General features: G+C 40.7%; 1 protein-coding gene across 2 annotated transcripts in view; it reads left to right on the forward strand.

Annotated features, from left to right (window-relative positions):
* SDC2 (syndecan 2) overlaps window positions 1–20,077 on the forward strand; it is a 118,286-nt gene that overhangs the window by 72,601 nt on the left and 25,608 nt on the right. The window contains exon 1 of one of the 2 annotated variants that reach the window (XM_055348054.2): window positions 19,931–20,064. The exons of the other annotated variant lie outside the window; for it this stretch is intronic. The gene's annotated coding sequence lies outside the window, so the exon portion shown is untranslated. Of the gene's footprint in view, window positions 1–19,930; window positions 20,065–20,077 lie in introns of those variants that run through there. 2 annotated transcript variants of the gene reach the window in all.

Consider the following 20,077-nt stretch of genomic DNA (forward strand, 5'->3'; position numbering starts at 1 on the left):
TGAACTTTGTGATTGTTTAGAATACCAGCTTTTAATTGTTTGTTGTTAAATTTTAGTCAATCTCTGTACATTCTTCACTTTGCTTCATAAACTTTGATAAGTTAGCAATGGGATATCCCTTTCTGCCTAGGTATATTTATTCTTTAAAAAATGTACATTGAGGAAGGGAAAGTAATTTTTAGGAAAATTACAGTGTGGTAAGCATACTGATCACTGAGACCATCCTAAATCTGATTTTTTGTTGTTGTTGTTGTTGTTGTTGTTGTTGTTGTTGTTGTTGTTGTTGTTGTTGAGATGGGGAGTCTTGCTCTGTCGCCAGGCTGGAGTGCAGTGTACGATCTCAGCTCACTGCAACCTCCGCCTCCCGGGTTCAAGCAATTCCCCTGCCTCAGCCTCCCGAGTAGCTGGGACTACAGGTGTGCGCCACCACACCTGGCTAATTTTTTTTGTATTTTAGTAGAGACAGGGTTTCACCATGTTGGCCGGGATGTTCTCGATCTCCTGACCTCGTGATCTGCCTGCCTCAGCCTCCCAAAGTGCTGAGATTACAGGCGTGAGCCACCGCACCCGACCCCTAAATCTGATTTAATCTTTGATTCAGAAGATATCTCAAGAGTCTTACAGGATCCATGTACATCTTCATTTTTTTTTCTCCATGCTGAAATGAATTTAGTTTGAGTTTTAACTTAATAGGGTTTTGGATAGAATAAATCTATATGTATATGTATTAGGATAGAGACATAATAGGAAGTGTGGTGTTGGGAGACAGAGAATTGAAAATCTGGGACCCTAGCAACAGTTGCTTCAATAACTATAGTACTGAATGTGTGGCCTTTATGTCTGTGTCTCAGTTTTCCCCGACTCCAGTCATACCTGCATTACACATAGTTTGGGAAAGACTACCTTCCCTCTGCAAAGTCCATCTGATTGGAAAGGCTGGGTAGATAACTGCAATAAAGAGATTGAATATAACGGCGTTCCTCCTGGGGACGGGAGGTGAAGGATTCAGAGATAGGCAGTAGAGTGATCAAAGACCTGGAAGTTGTAGAATTCAGAGTTCTGCAGCCAGTTGACATAGCTGCCTTGTTACCCCAGAGAAGATTCATATTGTTAGTGAAAAATATGCCACCCAGAAGACCTGGGCTTGAGTCCTGCTTCTTTCCTGCCCTGTACACCACGTACCAGCTGTGTGATCTTGGGGAGGACCTTAGATGAAGTCCTTTTCCCATCTGTAAAATGTTGGTGATGACCACCGTCTGGTCTTCCTCACATGAGCACAGTGAGCACTCACTGGAATAGTGTTCTTCCTGTCATAGATGTAAAGCAGCAAACTGAAAGTTCTGGTGGTTTATCATGATTATTATACTTGTTGGCTGACTTTCTCATGGGCTTCTTAGATGCTTCTCTTAAAGGCAGAATTTTAATTTAAAAATGGATATTATGTAAGAATATTGTAGTTGACTTTGAGAATTCATGAACTGAAACACTTAAACTCTCTCAGGACCTCTAAATATTTCTTGACTATTTCAGAGCATTTGATTTGTCCTAATGCTATGGAGTTATAAAACCATTAATGGTATGATAGCTCTGGAAACAAACATTAATTCATTTGAATTCATTAGAATGATAAAGCATATTGTGCAGGGGTTTTCAGGCATTCAGTTCATAACTATCAAAATGTGGATCATAACAAATTTTATTTGGGTGTGTTTTCATGTCTAAAGAGGATCTTATCATAACTCTCATACTTATTAGTTTTATGTGAAATACAACTAGCAAGCATATATACGTAACAAAAAAATTGCTGATTGTATTTAGTTTCTCTGAGATTGATCTATTTTATTAAATTATTTTTTATTTTATTTTTATATTTATTGTATTATTATTAATTTTTTGTTATAATTAAGTCATTCTGACCTTATAATTTGAGAAGCATGTGCCCTGTTTTCATGCTTTAATTTTATTGTAAGCATCTATATTTAGGGAGGGGAGTGTGGTTATGTGTTTGTATATGTATGTTCAAGTATATCTTTATTTTTATTTTATTTTTGAGACAGAATCACACTCTGTTGCCCAGGCTGGAGTGCACTGGCATGATCTCGGCTCGTTGCAACCTTTGCCTCTCAAGTTCAAGCGATTCTCTTTCCTCAGCCTCCCAGGTAGCTGGGATTACAGGCAGCAATCACCACGCCCGGCTAATTTTTGTACTTTTAGTAGAGATGGGGTTTCGCCATGTTGGCCAGGCTGGCCTGGAACTCCTCACCTCAAGTGATCCACCTGCCTCGGCTTCCCAAAGTGTTGGGATTACAGGCGTGAGCCACTGCGTCTGGCCTATATCTTTATTTTTTAAAGTTTACAAGGTGATAGTTTGTTAGTAAGCGTTCATGGCAATAACAGTTTCTGTTCAAATGTAGTTAAAGCCTGACTTGAAGAATTCTGGTAGCGAAAGGGGAAGATTTCGTACCTCTCAATTGCAATTTGAACAGAAAGTGGCATCTTACAGAAGTCTTAATTTTGGCATGTTTTGCCATTAAAATTTTTTTAAATTTCAATAGCTTTAGGGATACATGGTTTTTGGTTATATGAATTAATCGTGTGTGATGAAGTCTAGGATTTTAGTGCATTTGTCACCTGAATAGTGTCCATTGTACCCAATAGGTAGTTTTTCATCCCTCACCCTCTTTTCTTCCTCCCCACTCTGAGTGTCCAGTGTCCACCTTACCATTCAGTATGCCTTCGCACACCTGTAGCTTAGCTCCCACTTAAGAGTAAGAACATGTGGCATTTGGTTTTTGATTCCTGAGTTACTTCATTAGAATAGTGGCCCCCAGTTCCATCCAAGTTGCTGCAAAAGACATTATTTTGCTCTTGTTCTGCCATTTTTAATCTGATTAAGAATCATAAGAATAATTTCGTTGTCATAGATATTTTTTCCTAAACTTATTTTTATCATAAACACCTAATTATTCACCCATAGTCTGAGAGGTGGAGTGGAGTAACACCTCCGTTGAGCACCTCCGTTGAGCACAGTGCCAGGCACTGTTAGACAATGTGCAGGCAGTTATTATAACTCCTATAGAATGCAATGGCTTTATCCTCACTTTTTGGAAGAGGAAACTCCTTCAAAGTGTTGCTGTCATTTGAACCTAGGTCTGCTGCACACTAGAAGGTCCGTATTTTCTCCCATGCTTTTGTATAGAGGCATAATTACTGGCTCTTTACCCTAGTGTATGGCAGTAAAACAAATTCTTGTGTTTTAGCATCAGTAAACTTAAAGGAGAATTGCCTCAATTTTCTTTGCCTTCTGTTACAAAGTTATAGGAGGGTTAAGCTAAGTACACCCTCTTTTTCCAGCAAAGCCTGCGGGTTTTCCTCTCTTCCTCAGAAGTTCTTAATTACTGTTGGCACATCTTGTGGTGAAAGAATATACCTTGTGGGGGTGGAAAATGAAATGTTAACTGTAATGAGTAAGATTGTTGGCCAACCCAAAGAGTTGGTTTAAACAAAAGTGGGGAACAGCTTGAATGAATCTGCTTTTCATAGGTACTTTTAACACATAACCATAACCTGTCAGACATACCAATCGACTGTCAGTTGCTTACATGATTGTTTTAGTGTCTGGTGGTGGAGCCCCAAAGCTCTGTCTGTATTTGCCAGACAGGCATGGTAGTTGGAGCGATGTATGTGGTCAAAGAGGTCCAAAAACTTGCCTAAGTGAAGACCTGGAAATGGAGTTCTTGGTTGGAGTTCTTGATTTATAGGTAGAAATAAATACCACAGAAACAGTGCCACCCTTTCTTGTATCTGCAGGTTTGGAGATTGTGAACTGATTAAATAACTGTAAATTGAGCATGGGTGTGCTGAACCCAGAGCTGGTTAGCGCAGCCCTGTCTAGGACATAATTCAGGCCACCATTTTAGAAGTATGGGTCTTTAGTCCTAAGAGAAACTAGGGGAAAAGTGAATTCATTCAATAAACATGTATTGCTTCATGGTAGGGAAACAGGTAAATGGGGAACTGTTCATCTATTTGGGATAGGCAGATGTAAGCCAGAGTGCAATGCAGGTGAGCAGTGTGAAGAGTAAGGAAAAGTCACTGGGTGTCAGGGAAGGGAAATTACACATGGCTGCTGCTTGGATAAGAATGGTAGATAAGATAGAATGTAGAATGCTCACTGCTTCCTCCTCCTTGTTTTTTTGTTTGTTTGTTTTTGAGACAAGGTCTTGCTGTTTCCCCCAGGCTAGAGTACAGTGGCACAATTATGGCTCACTGCAGCCTTGAACTCCTAGGCTCAAGTGATCCTCCTCTCAGCCTCCTGAGTATCTAGGACTGCAGGTGCACACCAACACGTCCGGATAATTTTTAAAATGTTTTGTAGAGACAGGGTCTCACTACATTGCTCAGGCTGGTGTTGAACTCCCGGCCTCAAGCCATCCTTCCGCCTTGGCCTTCCAAAGTGTTGGGATTACAGGCATGAGCCACCACTCCCGGCCTCTTCCTTTTTCTTATACTCTCAGCCTAGATATCCTTTCCTCCATGAAATGCCTTCCCCGACTTTCACCCCAGTTCTGGGTTAGGTTCTCTTACTGGGCCAGTGTAGAGTACAGTATACCACACTTAGCAGAGTATCTACCTCCTGGCTTACCACAGCTCTTATCTCTCTCCTACCTGACTCTAAGCTCCTGTAAGAGCAAGAGCCTTATAGAGACAGTCCCCAGTCCATAGTAGGTACTTAAATATTTGCTAAATGAACTAAAATGAAGCTGTAAAAGTTGGAGTCCAATTGTGGAGAGCCTTGTAATAATACTAGATGATATTTATTGAGTGCTTACTATGTTTTAGGCACTGTAAAGGTACGTGGCATATATTAACTCATTTAATTTTTCAGTAACCTATAAAGTAGTTACCATCGTTAATCCATTTTCTAGATGAAGAACCTGAGGCATGGGAAGTTGGGTGTCTTCTCAAAGGTGGTTCACTTTGCTCCCTGCTTCTGGCTCCTGTACTGCTGGGAAATTTAGAGTGGTTCCTGGAGGCGGTGGGGACTGTTAGTGCTATAAGGGGCCCGGAGGTGTGAGCACATGTGCTCTCTGGGAAAGGAGTCCTGACATTGTATGTAGATGGACTACAGGAAGGGGAGTCGCTTGAAGCAGTCCAGAGTCACCTCTGAAATGGCAATGCAAAATATATTCATGTGATTTGTTGATCTAACACGCAGGACGCTCACTAAGTGCTAGGCATTGTTGAAAGTGCCTTAAATGTTAACTGATTCAATGCTTTTGGCAGCTGCTTGAGGTAGGCACTATCACTATCCTCTCCATTTTATAGATGATGAGCCTGAGGTTCAGAGAGATCCTGCAGCTGGTAAGTGGCAGAGCCAGGCAAGTCTGGTGCCAGGGTTTCAGCGACTATCCCAAGCTCTGCTTAGTCTTCCTGTACAAAGGGAACGATAACTAGTAGTCTCCAGTGATGTTTTTGTTCCAGATAGTACAGGATCAAAGTGATATTTTGGAGACAGATCCTTCCGTTTTCAAAAGCATCTGCCTTAAAGACATTTGTCTAGAAATATTTATATGATTGTATTACATTTAATATGTGCTTGGCTTAGAGCAGGCAAAAACAAAAAACAAAAAACCCAAAGACACAGGTCCTGCCCTTGGGGAACTCATACTCTGCTAAGGGGAGATAGAGATGTATGTAGACTTACAAAGAAAAAAATAATTTCGGCTGAGAAAGGCAAATGAAGAAAGTAAAACAAGCCAGTGAAAGAGACCTGTGCATTCCACTGTGATAGCCACGAGGTGCATGTGTCCATTGAGTACTTGAAACATGGTCAGTCAAAATTGAGAAATGCTGTAAGGGTGAAGTACACACTGGAATTCAAACTTAGTATGAAAAAAATATATAAAATATCTCAATAATTTTTACATTGATTATATTTTAAATGTTCATACATTGGGTTAAATAGAGCATATTATTAAAATGAATGCTAAGTGAAATAAGCTAGGCATAAAAGGACACTATTATTGCACTTATGAGGTGACTGGAATAGTCAAGTTCATGGCGGCAGAAATTAGAACAGTGGTTACCAGGGGAAGGGAGAATAGGGAGTTACTGTTTAATGGGTAGAGTTTCAGTTTGGGATGATGAAAGGTCTAGAGATGGATGTGGTAATGGTTGCACAACAGTGTGACGATACTGAATGCTGCTGAACTATACACTTGAAACTAGTTCAAATGGCAAATTTTAGGTATATTTTACTACAACTTTAAAAAGCCAGAAAATATGTGTCACACTTTTAAAAAATGTGACTACTAGAAAATTTTAAATTGCATACGTGGCTTGCGTCATAACTTCTGTTGGACTGTGCTGGATGGAGAGTAATGGGTAAAATGGTCAGGAAAGGCCTCTTTGGAGAGGGTCACATTTGTGTCCTATGAAATGAGAAGGAACTGACCACACAAAAGGCTTGAGGGAAGCATTTCAGGCAGAGGCAGAGCGGCTGCAAAGGCCCTGGAGTGGGGAAAGTTTGTATGCTTGGGGAGGTGGGATGAAGTTAGGATGGAAAGGGGCAGGGCCCCGATCACCAGGGTCTTATGGGCCTGAATACTGCTGCTCTGCATAAAACTTGAAAATAGAAACAAAGCAATAAAAAACTCAAATTTCCATACAGATTAAACCACGTGAAATTACTGGTATTCTGACCTAGTTATATGATTCAGCCTAATCTTGTGTTTGTGGTTCTGGGGTTTGATTCTTTCCCTAGTGATGTACTTGTTTGGCTAGCAGAGAAGGCACTGCCTTACTTTCTAATTATTTGCTAATTGGTGGGTACCCAAAAGACAGCACCCCTCTTGCTGGCTTACATACCACTTTGCCTGACAACAAATTTGTGTTGAAATGGAAGGAAACCCAGCTGCTCACAAACTCAAACTGTCACAAGTAATAAAAAATCCTGAAGACAGTACCTTGAACATTTTCTATTTCATAAACTTCGTCTTTGTCAGCTTGGTGGCTTTTGGAACCCAGAGGGAGCAATAATAGTATCATTAGCACCTTTGGATCCTGGCGCTATGAAGTCACTGGGAGCATTTATTATTATTGCACAGGTAGACTTTTCTTTCTGGAAAAGTCTTGGCTCAGGACAAGTAAATTGAAGGGTTGGCTTTCTCAGTAGGGAAGGGTTGTTAGGAAGGTAAATTGGGGTTTGTTTATCCTTCTGTTAAAGGCCATCAGTGCTGGCTCAAGCAGTCTTGTGGAGGCTGCTGCCACCCTGTTTTTTTCCCCAAGTCCACCTTGGTGGCCTCATTGTGTGTTACTACTGCTTTTCCTGGAGCAGGGGTCTGGGACAATGAGAGGCAACCCTACAGGAGGTGCTGCAGAATGAATTGTTTTCTTAGTGGTTTTTGACTCCAGAACCCCTGGTGGAAAATGTTTGTTCATATTAAAGGAGAAGATGGTTAATACCTAAAATCTTTCATCTTATGGAAAGTTTTTTTGGGCTTTGAAACATCTCTGGCCACCTGCTGAGGACCAGTGAGTCTGGCAAGTGGTAATGCCCACTGCCTGTGCACTGGTCTTTTGTGGAGGGGTTCTGTGCCACATTTGAACTCCCCAGTCAAATGGTTCTAGTGGTGTCTCAGGTGGTATGAAGCAGAGAGGTAGGTGCCTGCATTCGGTTCTCCAGGCTGGCCCAAGTTTAAAAGTTGACTGGGTACTTTGTGCTCCCTTGGGATTGCTAGATATTGCCTCATAACCTAGGTGCTGTGTAAGCTAATTTGTTAAAAAACAACAAAGGCCCCATGTTATGTAATTATTGATATCTGAACCACAAACCAGAAATCTGTGCCCAGAAACCATCCCACAATTTCTAGATTTCCACCCCTGCACATATCGTGGTCCATTTCTGTAGGATCACTGTTGGTGTCATCTTTGTTTATTTACTGTCCAATTTTCAACTGCTGTAAGTCATTAACTACATTAGTTGAATACTTTCTTACCTCAAGGAATTCCTTATTGCAGTAGGTTTATATGAAGGTGGGGTTAGCTTTAGACTTAGCTGCAGAGTCTTCATTTATTTTTCAGTCCTAATCAGCTTTATTTGTTTATTTTGTTTTGTTCATGTCAGGATTGGTCAGATTGTTGTGACCACCAGCTTAGTTATGACACAGACCAGGAAAACCGTGTGACCTCCCCAGAGGTGGCTTGAGCTACAGGAATAGGCACTTTCTTAATGTGGGGCCTTGCCTGCCTGAAAGATCAGATGCATCTGCATAAATATAAATAATTACTTGTATTCTTGTTTTTTGTTTTGTTTACAGTTTACATGAACTATTTCACATTTTTTCTCTTTAATCTTCATGTGAAATTTGGGAGATGGGCACAATTATTGTCTCATTTTATAGACAGAACAACTCAACCTCAGAGTTTTAGTCCAGGTGTCTGACTTCAGGATGGATCCTCTTCTCAGACCTCCCAACAACAATGTTGCCTGACCTTCTGGCAAGTTTCCAAGAGTGCCACAACAGCCAGTTGTTCAACATGAATTGAGAAAACGGTCCTCTATCAAAGGTCATCTTCCTTCCTTCCCTCCTTCCCTCCTTCCTTCCCTCCCACCAGCATGTTCTGCCTCCTCATTCTTCCAACTCATCGCGTCTCAGACACAAGTTGCTGTCTGAGCCCACATGTATGTGCTTGCTGTATGACGGTTGACAGTGAAGGACTCTGTCCCTCAGCGAGGACCCCAAATTAGAAACCTGGGTGCTGTGTTTACACTTCATGTGTGGGTGATGAAGGGGAAACCATGGGATCGCTAAGGCTCAGGTTCCACAGTTGCAAAATGGGGCTAATACCTGCAGCGTTGGATGCTGGGAGGATTTTGAGGTCTTATCCATGTAAAGTGATAACAGCACCTGACACACAATTGCTCTACGAGGACAGCAGCGACTATTGTCATTTAAAAAAATAAATCATCATATCCTCTCACTTACCCTTCATTCAATAAGTTCACAAGACCTGTAGATTTTACTTACTTTAATACCATTGACTCTGCCCTGGCTTTCTAATCCTTCTGGTTTGGCACTTCTTACACAATTCCCGCCATAATTGGATGGATCACACTGCCTCCAGTCAAGCCCCTCTAATCTGTCATCTGCACTACATCCAGCCTGATCTTTCCAAACACAATTTTGACCTTCTCCTTGAACATCCCTCATTTGCTTACAGAAGAAATATAAATCTCCTAGTTATTCACCAAAGATTCTTTATAATCTGACCCTCTTCTTAGTCTTATTTCACCTATCCCGAACACACACCCTACCCTTCATCACACAGAACTAAAACTCCTCTCTTTTCTCATCCTGTCTTGGTCCCCTAAATGCCCGCATTCCGTGTGCCTCATTTGACCCTATTCTCCCCCTGCCCTCCACACCCCCTCCCCTCCACACCCCCTCCCCTCTGCATAGCTAGCACCAACTCACCTTCAGCTTTGGGATCTTAGCACCGTGCACACACCCTGCACGGTGCTCAGTGAATAAATGAATTAACTCTTGGTGTAAGTGGATACAGTAGCCAGCATCTTTAGCCTAGGGGGTCTCGCAAGTCTCTAGCCTTTCTAAGGGGTTGGCAAGGCTGGACACAGACTAGATCTTCATGGGGAAACCCTGGGATGGCAGCAGAGCTACCCGAAGACCTGGAGTGTGCACCTGGGATCTGAGGGGAAGAGAAAGAAGTGAGATCACAGTCACCAAAACATCTGCTTTATCAGCAGCAAAAAAGCCTACCTGTGGTTGATCTGAATTCAAATATATGCCAGCAGCAGCTATCTCATCAGAAACTTATCTAGAGCTGTCATTTGGCTATTTAGAATTTAAACCGTAATTACTTCCTAAATATTCTCTGCAGAAGTAACTGCCCTTCCCCACTAAGCAGCAACCAGGCAAGATCAGTTATCTGTGGTTACCAGGTACAAAATCTCCATTAGCTGAAATAACAGCCAGGCCTGCTATCTGTGTGGTCTGCAGGACCTTGTTCTCTGTGGTAGGAATTACGCCTGTTCACAGTCATTTGACTGCTTTCTACTGAAGGTGTTAAAGTGCTAGGCTTGTCTTACTGTTGTTCTGTGAAAAAGACATTTAATGCCTCCTATCTTTATTTTATGTTTTATGTATTTGGAAAAATGGAAGAACTATGGAAAATGTATTGCGTTTACCTGTAGGTTCTAGACCAGTGGTCCCCAACCTGCTTGACACTAGGGACTGGCTTTGTGAAAGACAGTTTTTCCACTGACCGAGGGCAGGGGTGGGGGATGGTTTCGGGATGATTCAAGCGCAGTACATTTATCATTAGATTCTCGCAAGGAGCGTGCAACCTAGATCCCTCACATGTGCGGTTCACAATAGGGTTCGTGCTCCTATGAGAATCTAATGCCGCCACTGATCTGACAGGAGGCGGAGCTCAGGTGGTAATGCTCACTGGCGGCTCACCTCTGCTGTGCAGCCTGGTTCCTAACAGGCCACGGATCGGTATTGGCCTGTGGCCTGGGGGTTGGGAACCCCTGTTCTAGACAACCAGAAATCTAAGCCTTTCTCCTTCATGAAAACTGTAGAGATGCAGAGCCTTCTAAATATGTTTCCTGAGTGAGCACTGGCATCTCTGACTTCAGTGCTCAGATACACAGGTAACGAATGAAAAAACCTGAAAGAACTGTGAGATCCACCTGGTAGGTGTCTTGTAAATACCTGTAATTGCAAACCTGCGGGGTGGTGGGGGTAGGGTGGGGTAGGGTGGGGTGGCGGCGGGGAGAGTTTCTGAGATTCAGGTTACTCTCTTTATGTTTGTTTTAGTCAACTTTTCACTGAAGTATAAATCAGAAAAGTACACAGATCATAAGTGTACAGTTTGAATTTTCAAGTCATCCTTTTAATATATTAATATACAATACATGAATAATTTATGTATTCATGCCACCAACAATTTCTTTCTTTAATTAAAATTAAGGGGTTGGTGAGGATGGCAATAGGAGCCAAGTTCTGAGTTCTGTTCTGTTGACATAACTGTTGAATCACTTCCCCCCACTCACTTGTTCAAGGAGGCAAGGTTTTGTTTCCTGGGGGTAATATCTAAGCCATTCACAGCCTGAAATGTTTACCTCTAATTTTGTTTCTTTAGCTATCTGAATACGTGAATTCCATTAAAACCACACACATAGAAAAATGATTTCTGTTCTGCATGTCAGATTTTTTGTTTTCCCAATGAAAGTGCACCAAAGAGTTTGCAAGTAGCTCTGACAAGGAAGTTCTTTACTGTGACTGGACTTGTTTTCTGCCCTTATAAAGATGCCTCTCTTACCTGCTTTTCTGTCTTCCCCCCTTTCCGTTGTCAAAGAAACCTTTTCCCTTTAGGGCGCTAGCTTATCTGTCAAGTTCATAGCTGTCTTTTCTCCTAGAATATTATGTGGTTACCACCCTCCCCCATCCCCACACACAAACACATCATGCAGTCTTTTGTGGGCCCAATTTGTTTAAGTCAACTAACTACAGGCTGGTATAATTTTTAGCAGATTTCACCTCATTCTTGTACCTGGTATGAAGGCGGTACTTTCTGGTCCCATTAGTGATTAATACCAGCTCTGGTGTCACCTGAAGTTTTTTCAGCTGGAGTTACCCTACTGCCTTCCAACTTTTAAATTATGAATTTGCAGATACACAGAGAAGTTGAAAGCATAGGACAGTATTCTCCACATAAGTTCAATAATTGGTAGTTTTTTTTTGTTTTTGTTTTTTACCAGATTTGCTTTATTATTCTCTTTATATACAGCTTTTTTTGTTGTTGTTTGGTTGTACCATTGACAGTAAATTTCAGTGATCAGGATACTTGACCCCTGAGGATTCAGCATTTATCCCCTGGGAAAAAGGAGAAAACACAATCTCACCTAAGAAAGTTAATGGTAAATACATTTCTAATATTCAACCCATATTTACATTTCTCAGTTGTCCCAAGAATGTATTGAGATGTAGTAGACTTTTAATCCTCTGCAGTTTATTAATACATCAGAGAAATCCCAGTGATTGTGCTGGCTAGGTGGATGGAACGGTGGTGCAACTCATTATTTAATACTTGTACACAAATGAGCTATTTTCCTAGAGAAGACTGAACTTTCCATATCTGTTGCTGGCATCTTACTTTCTTGCTTGATGGAACAGTGTAGGCAAGAATGAATGAATGAGAATGAATGTATAATACCCATTACAACTGTAAATGGGCTACTTATAACTTCCAGAAGTCCAGGAATGTGTCGTTTATTTGCCGAAGCTAATTGAGTCTGATACCAGAGAGGTGAGGCAGCTAGGTACATACATCATTAACAAACAAGAACCATCTCTTGTGTGATTCATCTAAAACCTGGTTTCACTGTAGGAGGGATGGTTGGTCAGGGCAGAATATATGGACAGGCCTCAGGAGTTCTCCAGGTATTTGTCTTTTTGATCATGAATAGACTATTTTTTTGGTAGAGTCTTAGATTTATCAAATAATTGAGCAGATAGAACATTGTGTTCCATATACCCCCCATGCATTCCCCCATTTCACCTCTTACTGTATACTAACATATCTTGTATTAGTGTGGCACATTTATTGGGATTAATGAACCAACATTGATACATTATTATTAGCTGTAGTCCATAGTTTACATTAAGGTTTACACCTTGTGTTATACACTTACATGAGTTTTGACAAATGCATAATGTCGTGTATCTACTATTATATTATACAGAATAGTTTCACTGCCCTAAAAATACCCTGTGCTCCACCTATTTGCCCACCCCCTCTTCCCCTGAACCCCTGGCAACTACTCATCTTTGTATTGTCTCTGTAGTTATGCCTTTCCAACATGTTGTATACTTGGAATCATACAGTATGGAGCCTCTTCAGATTGGCTTCTCTCACTTAGCGATGTGCCTTTTAAGTTCCTTCATGTCTTTTTGATGGCTTGATAGCTCATATCTTTTTATTGCCAATAATATTCCATTGTGTGGCTGTACTCTAGTTTGTCTATCCATGCATGAAGCTTACTGTTTTACACAAATGATAGGACATTTCAGCACATAGCAGTTGTTTGATAAATAGTCATTAAATGACCTAGTTAGATGGACTGCTTAATTTTTCTGCCAGATGTATAGTGCCAAGGGAGAGTTGTGATGGAAAAGGCAATTATGTCGTTAGGCACTGACTTCTGTTAATGTGCAGTTAATGTTTAAGTGGCTTAGCCCAGCAAAGGTAGGTGGCTTTGAAGTGTCCAGGCTTCCAACAGCAGTTTCTTAAATTCTCTTTAGAGCTGCACTGTCCAGTATGGTAGCCACTAGAAAAGTCTGGAAAAATAGCCACATGTGTCTATTTGAACTTAAATTGATTGAAAAGTAAGTAAGATGAAAAATTCAGTACCTTGGTTGTACTAGCCACGTATCAGCGACTCAATAGCCATATGTGGCTATTTGCTATTATTTCGGACAGTGCAGATGTAGAACATTTCCATCATCACAGATTTTATTAGACAGCCCTAATGCAAATAAAAGCATTCAGAGAGAAGGATGGGATTGAAATTAGTTGACCAGGCTGATTCTGGTTTCTCTTCAATGCTTAGCTCTTTTGTGCCACAATTTTACAATGGAAGAGATGAAGCTCAGAGGTCTGTTTGCTGAAGAACAGTTGCTTAAGATGACTTTGGGGATAAAAAGGCTGCCAGGCCAGTGAAGCTGTGTAATGCCCCCTGCGTGACAGCCCCAGGCGGCATGGCTTGACAATGGTTTAGGCCCTTGATCAGCTAGTGTTAAGGAGTTTTACAGAACTCTCAGCTCTTGCTTATTTAGTTTGGTGTTGAAAAAAGAAAGAAAGAAAGAAAGAAAAAACAGGGGCCTTCTCTAATTTGAGGGGATGATGGGGTGGGTGTGGAAAGGGAATTAAACTTCCCAACTAATAAATTTGGAAATTGTACACCCATTTCCTCAGTAAACTCCTGCGGTTGTTGGATACCAGGAATGTGAAACCTGAATGCATATCAGACACTTGCCACAGGAATTGTAGCTCACTCCCTTGTAACTGCAATTGCTCTTATTTGGGAGCAAAGCAAATAGCAGTTAAGTTTTTTTGTGTTTTGTTTCTTTGCCAGCACTTCGGATTTGATCAGATCTAATTTCATTCACGTGGTAGGTGCCACGCTGACAATAAAGCATTATGGGCTGTCAGTCTACTTAGATTTCAGTTCTGTATTCGTTTTATGTATGGCATTTTAATAAAGTCTTCATTTTTTTTCTTCTAAACAGATAACAGACTAGATTACATTGTGCTTTCCTTTAATGTCTAATCTGGAAATTGGCTGTTGATGCTAGTGAGGGTTTTTAATATAAGTTTTAAATGAAAATGCCAAATTGCTTTGTCTGTGCATTGTAGCTTTTTAAATATTGACTTTGTGCCTTTTGAAATGCTTGAGTTTCTAAGAGGCCTAGCGTGAAAAGGCAAACTTGACAGAATAATATATCTACCATCATTCCTGTGAAAAGACTTAAAATATTCTGGTATTTGGAAGTTCAGTCAGGATGTGACCACTTGGAACCATGACTGTCTATAAACACAGGCTTAGAATTGATACTTTTCTCTAAGAATAGGCACAGAGAAAATAGTATATTATCTTGCAAATTAAAAATTGGAAATGCCAGATCTCAAATGAAGACAGAGTTTTCCTCAATCTTTAAGCTATTGTCATCTGCTAAAGAACTCTTATAAGAGTTGCAGAGTTTTAATCAATATTTAACAATTATTGGATTTGTTCAACTGGCATTTGTTTTAAACAAACATGTTGTCTCTTACATGAAAGGCAGGATAACGTATGGCTTTCTTTTATCTGCTACAATTTTTCTGTAATTTTTGAAGATAACATTTTAATTTAGATACTGTTTCATGTTAGCAAAGTCTAGAAAAATTGATTATAGTTTCTTAGCATGGGATTGTTTTCTTAAAAGCCGTGAAAGGGAAAAGAATCAATATTAGGGCTTTCCGAATGGCAGCTTTTTACAGAGTCCCCCAGCACGACTGATTACAGCTGCTTTTGTAAAGGATTTAAAAAGAACAATCTGTATGAAAAACATCATTCTTTGGTATGAGCTTTAACAGCTCCACATGGGTTACCATGGGGGCTGCCCTGCAATGTGACCACTTGAACGAACGGATTGTGGTCATCACCGGTGGGCCAGGGCAGCGAGGCAGGGGAAAGGCGCTTAGGTGAGGCATTGCTGGCATGCATGCCAAAGAGGTTACCGTGGCAGCTGCAATCATTCAGCCGCATTCTTTAGCCTCCAAAGCAGGAGGGGCAAGAAGCGTGTCATTTTTCTACAGGCAGAGTGTAAGGTTAAGCAGCAGGAAGGGAGAGTCAGAGGATGTCTTTGTTCCAGAGCATTTGCCAAAGCCAGGTATGTCCAGTCAAAGGGATAATGCAACCGATAGCTCCCAAGCCTCCATATCCTCAGCTGTTGCTTGTTGCCCCTGAGGAGTGGACATGTTTTCATTTGGCATCTTACATGTGAGCATCATGACTACAGACTCATCTTATACCAATTAAATAATAAACTCCACTCTGTGGGCAGAGGTTCTGTCTGGAGGTGAGTGTGCCTGGAGCAGTTAAATCTATTAAATATTAGAAACGTTGGTCCCATCCTCACAGGGCATGGGACAGGGCCCAAGCAAGAGACCATTAATGTGGACTGGGCTTCCAGAGTTTAACTCAGTAAGACTCTGTGGGCTCTAGAAAATTCAAATGTAACAGGTAGTCCAGGTGCTTTCATTCTAAAAGAGGGAGCGGGGTGCTCATTGCCATTGGCTACTTTACAGAAGGCATTTATTTGCAGGAATGGGGTACCCTATTAATTTGGGAAGAATTGAATATCCTAGAGAGTATGGGGATTTTTATAAAATAGTGTTGAATTTAGCATCACTTTTCATTTAGCACCCCTGGGTGCCAAATCCCACAGGGGCCTCTGTAGTATGGCTTGCCTCAGAACTAGTAGAATCAGCTTTTTTTATTTCTGGACTAACTTGGAGAAAAAAAATTCCTGAGATGATCTATTTTTAATTCCTAACTGTTTTGCTTTTCTTCATCTTCCATATTTTTAGAAAATGAAATGTTATATCTCTTATGAAATGGTACTTACACATGTGTGTTCCAACTGAGACTTTTAATTGTCACTAGTAAATTACTATAAATCAGCCTCATTCGGGGGCAAAAAATAATAATATGTGTTCTTGTTTTAAACGTATTCTCAAAAGTGCTTCTTAAGTAGTATTTTTTAATTAAGCATGTAATTTTATCATTTTGCAAATTCGCTTTTACCTTTCATCCTGTGCGACCCTGATATCATAAGGATAAGAGTACTATATGAGGGCTGGGCATGGTGGCTCACGCCTGTAATCCCAGCACTTTGAGAGGCTGAGGCAGGCAGATCACTTGAGGGTTAGGAGTTCGAGACCAGCCTGGCCAACATGGTGAAACCCCGTCTCTACTAAAAATACAAAAATTAGCTGGGCATAGAGTTGCACACGCCTGTAATCCCAGCTACTTGAGAGGCTGAGACAGGAGAATCTCTTGAACCTGGGAGGCAGAGGTTGCAGTGAGCCGAGATTGCACCACTGCACTCCAGCCTGGGTGACAGAGCGAGACTCTGTCTCTTAAAAAAAAAAAAAAAAAGTAAAAGAGTACTATATGATTCTGTCAGCAGGATGCTGGAATGTCTTCATATATAGATTCTGATGGAGGTAGATTAGAAAGACAGAAGGCAGCATGGGAGTGGATTAGGTTACCTTTTTGGATTTTTGAGGGCTTTGGCCATGTGTCAGTTTGTACAGCTGATAAAGTATTTGTCATTGGTGAAAAAAAATTACTGTCCACAGGTTTCCTTTCCCTCATATTGGGCAAGAACCTGAATGTCTTCTTCAGATAAAGTACTCATATACAGCACTTCAGCACACCAACAGGAGTCCTTTCTAAAATGCGTTTGTTTGGAGATGGCACAGGTCATGTGATCATCAGTATACTCTGCGTGAAGCATGTCAGTTTGACCGGGAGCTAATGCTTCTGCCCCAACTGCCATGGTGCAGCTCGGGGAAGGCTTCATTTCCTGGGGAATTTCATGCATTTTCTGTGATGGATTTCATAATGGGCTCTAATACCTTTAAATATTTTCCTGGTTCTTCTGTCAAGGAAACCATTTCTTTAAAAGTTGCTTGGTTGGCCATTATCATTTATTTTACTTGGTTAAAAATTTTGGCCAGGAACAGTTCCTTTATATATAAAAATAAATACAGAGCCTAGGGCTATGAGTCTTGGGCAGAATCAGGCTGTTTTCCCAGTAGATATCAGGAATATGAATAATCTCTTTGACACACAGTGCAGCCACCCTGGTGACTTGGTGCTAGGTATTAAAAACCCTACCGTTCAGAACAGTTTCTTTTAACTTCAGCTTTGAAATTGGTGGTCTCATCAGCTTTAGATTTATTCCTTCTTTTTTAGCTTTCTTGCTTTTGTTTAGATTTTTAAATTTTTAAGAGAGTCTTTGAAAGTGCTGACACATTTTCAGGCTCCCGGTATAAGGAACCAACTGCAAGTGTCATTTTCTTCATTTAAAAAGTCCTCCTAGATCAGGTCAGTGTGTCCACTTACAGACTTTCCTGTAATCAGCAGAAGGAGAGGCTCCCATTACAAACAGGTGAGGTAGGTGTAATAGATTGGATGCTGAAAACCAGGAGCAGTATGGAACATCTGCCCAGCTCACTGGCATGTCAGCCCTGCAGGTGTGTCGGAGGCACAGGGCTCAAGTGCAGGCATCTGCCTCCTCTGGTTGGGGCTAAGCTGGAAGGGAGCTTGCATGCTGGGAAACGGAGCAAGCTCTCCTTGACATGGAGTGGCTTCCTCCACTTGAAATAACCCAGGAGCAAGGAGGCGCTAACAAGACAGGTTATTAGACCCAGGAATTTTTAAAACCTGAAATCTTGCAACTGAATATCCATTTTATTAGACCTTTTGCCTTTGTGACCACAGGTGAAATGGATCAGGAGTGGCCCAAGCACTGTTCTGTGAGTTGGCATTTTTCTGAAGTGTGACTTTTTTTTTTTAATACTTACATACTTCCATAATATTTGCTGCTTTTCTTAAAAAAATCTTTTGTAGAGATGAGATCTTACTATGTTGCCCTGGCTGATCTTGAACTCCTGAGCTCAAGCAGTCCTCCAGCCTTGGCCTCCCAAAGTGCTGGGATTACAAGCATGAGTCACTGCACCCAGCTCATGACACTTGCTTTAGATTTATATATAATATATATATAATATATAATATATATGATATATATGATATATGTAATATATATTATATATCATGCATAAAATATATATGATATAATATGTGTGTGTGTGTGTGTCTTGTGTTTGGATGTATTCGCTGTTAATTAATTTTCAAAAGTTTATTTGCACAGTTGATGTCTGAAAGCTGGTTCCAAGTCATTTGTGTCTATGACTTATCGGTCTTGTGCTTTCTGTGCTTTCAGCAACATTATAGTGCCAAAAAATGTAGCTGTAATATCAATTAGGAAAAAAATTACACATAAATCCACCACCCTAACCAGTTATCTTTCTTCTTCATTTTCTATTCCCTTTCGGTGCTTGGCCAAATATATATATGTATTTGAAATATATGTGTGTGTATGTGTGTGTGTGTGTGTGTGTGTGTGTGTGTGTGTGTATGAGAAATTGCAATATAGTTGTAATATTAGAAAAAATTAATGTATGCTTTTTAAATTTAATATGTTGTTACAAACACTTTTACTTATTACTATGTGGTATATGATTTTTAATGGCTATGTTGAGAAAACTAATATATCATGCATAATTATTTACCAGACATAGTACCCCCATGTAGTGGGCATTGAGATTGTCTCCCTGATTTGTCTTTAATGCAGTAGTAAACACCCTAACTTTTATTTCATTAGGATAATTCCTGGGAGAAGAAACATCTGGTCAAATAGTATAAAAGATTTCATAGCTTCTTAAAACACATTGCCAATGTGATTTCCAAAGGGTCTGTGTCAATTTCTGTTAGTTGGCATCTTTTAAATAGTCAAGGCTTCTTTTTACAGGCCAGCAGCAGAGTGTTCCATATTCCTATTGACATTCAGACTCAGTTCTAGCTCAGACCTCTGAAAACACTTGGAAATTGTATCCATTGACTGTGGCAAGTCTCAGAACTCAGATTCTTTCTCCAGCCTGAGCTGAAGCCTGGAATGGTGTGGTCTGCCCTTTGGCCCCAAGGTCTTTCCCATTTTTCTGTCCTGTAAGCTTTCTGTGGCATTCTGTCAGCCCTTGTATAGGGAGGAGAATATACGTGGTTATGCCTTGGGGCCTAGAATTGTAGCAGTTGAAAAACTCTTGAAGTGAATTATTAAATCTAAACCAGAGCCTGTTGGCTTCCTGTGCTTGACTTGGACTCTGTTCCATTATGGTAGTTTTTACAAAACACTTCTGAATACGAAATAAATTCCAAATATTTCCCCCCCCTTCTCCTGCCAAACTCCGCCAGGAAATAGAATCTCATTACTTCAGTTAGAATTTATTAATGCTGACCCTCTCCAGCACTTGGAGCTTTTCAGGTTAGGCTCACACAGCTTCTATTTTTACTCTAGTCTAAACAGTGGTCATATGGATAGCAAAATAAATACTAGAATATTCTAGTTTGGGAGGGGGAGAGGCAGCGATGCCTATAATAACATGGCTGCAAACCTCTCGCTTCCCTCTGTTTGATATTCCAAAAAAGGAAGAAAGCTCAATGCGGAGCACATCTGTAAGTCATGAACATTTTCCTTTTGTGTGTCATGCATATTCAACATAATCCCACTCAAAGTCCCAGGCGTTGCTTTAGTATACATTGCCTCATACATCCCTACTGTTGTTGCCAGAAAATTTAATTCAAGACAAAGGTTGCTTCCCTTCTCTCTCTGGATCAGGAATCCGAACCCATTACCACAAACAGAAGTAAGAATTGTCA

The sequence above is a fragment of the Gorilla gorilla genome, chromosome 7 (assembly GCF_029281585.2).
Source record: "Gorilla gorilla gorilla isolate KB3781 chromosome 7, NHGRI_mGorGor1-v2.1_pri, whole genome shotgun sequence".
NCBI lineage: Eukaryota > Metazoa > Chordata > Mammalia > Primates > Hominidae > Gorilla > Gorilla gorilla.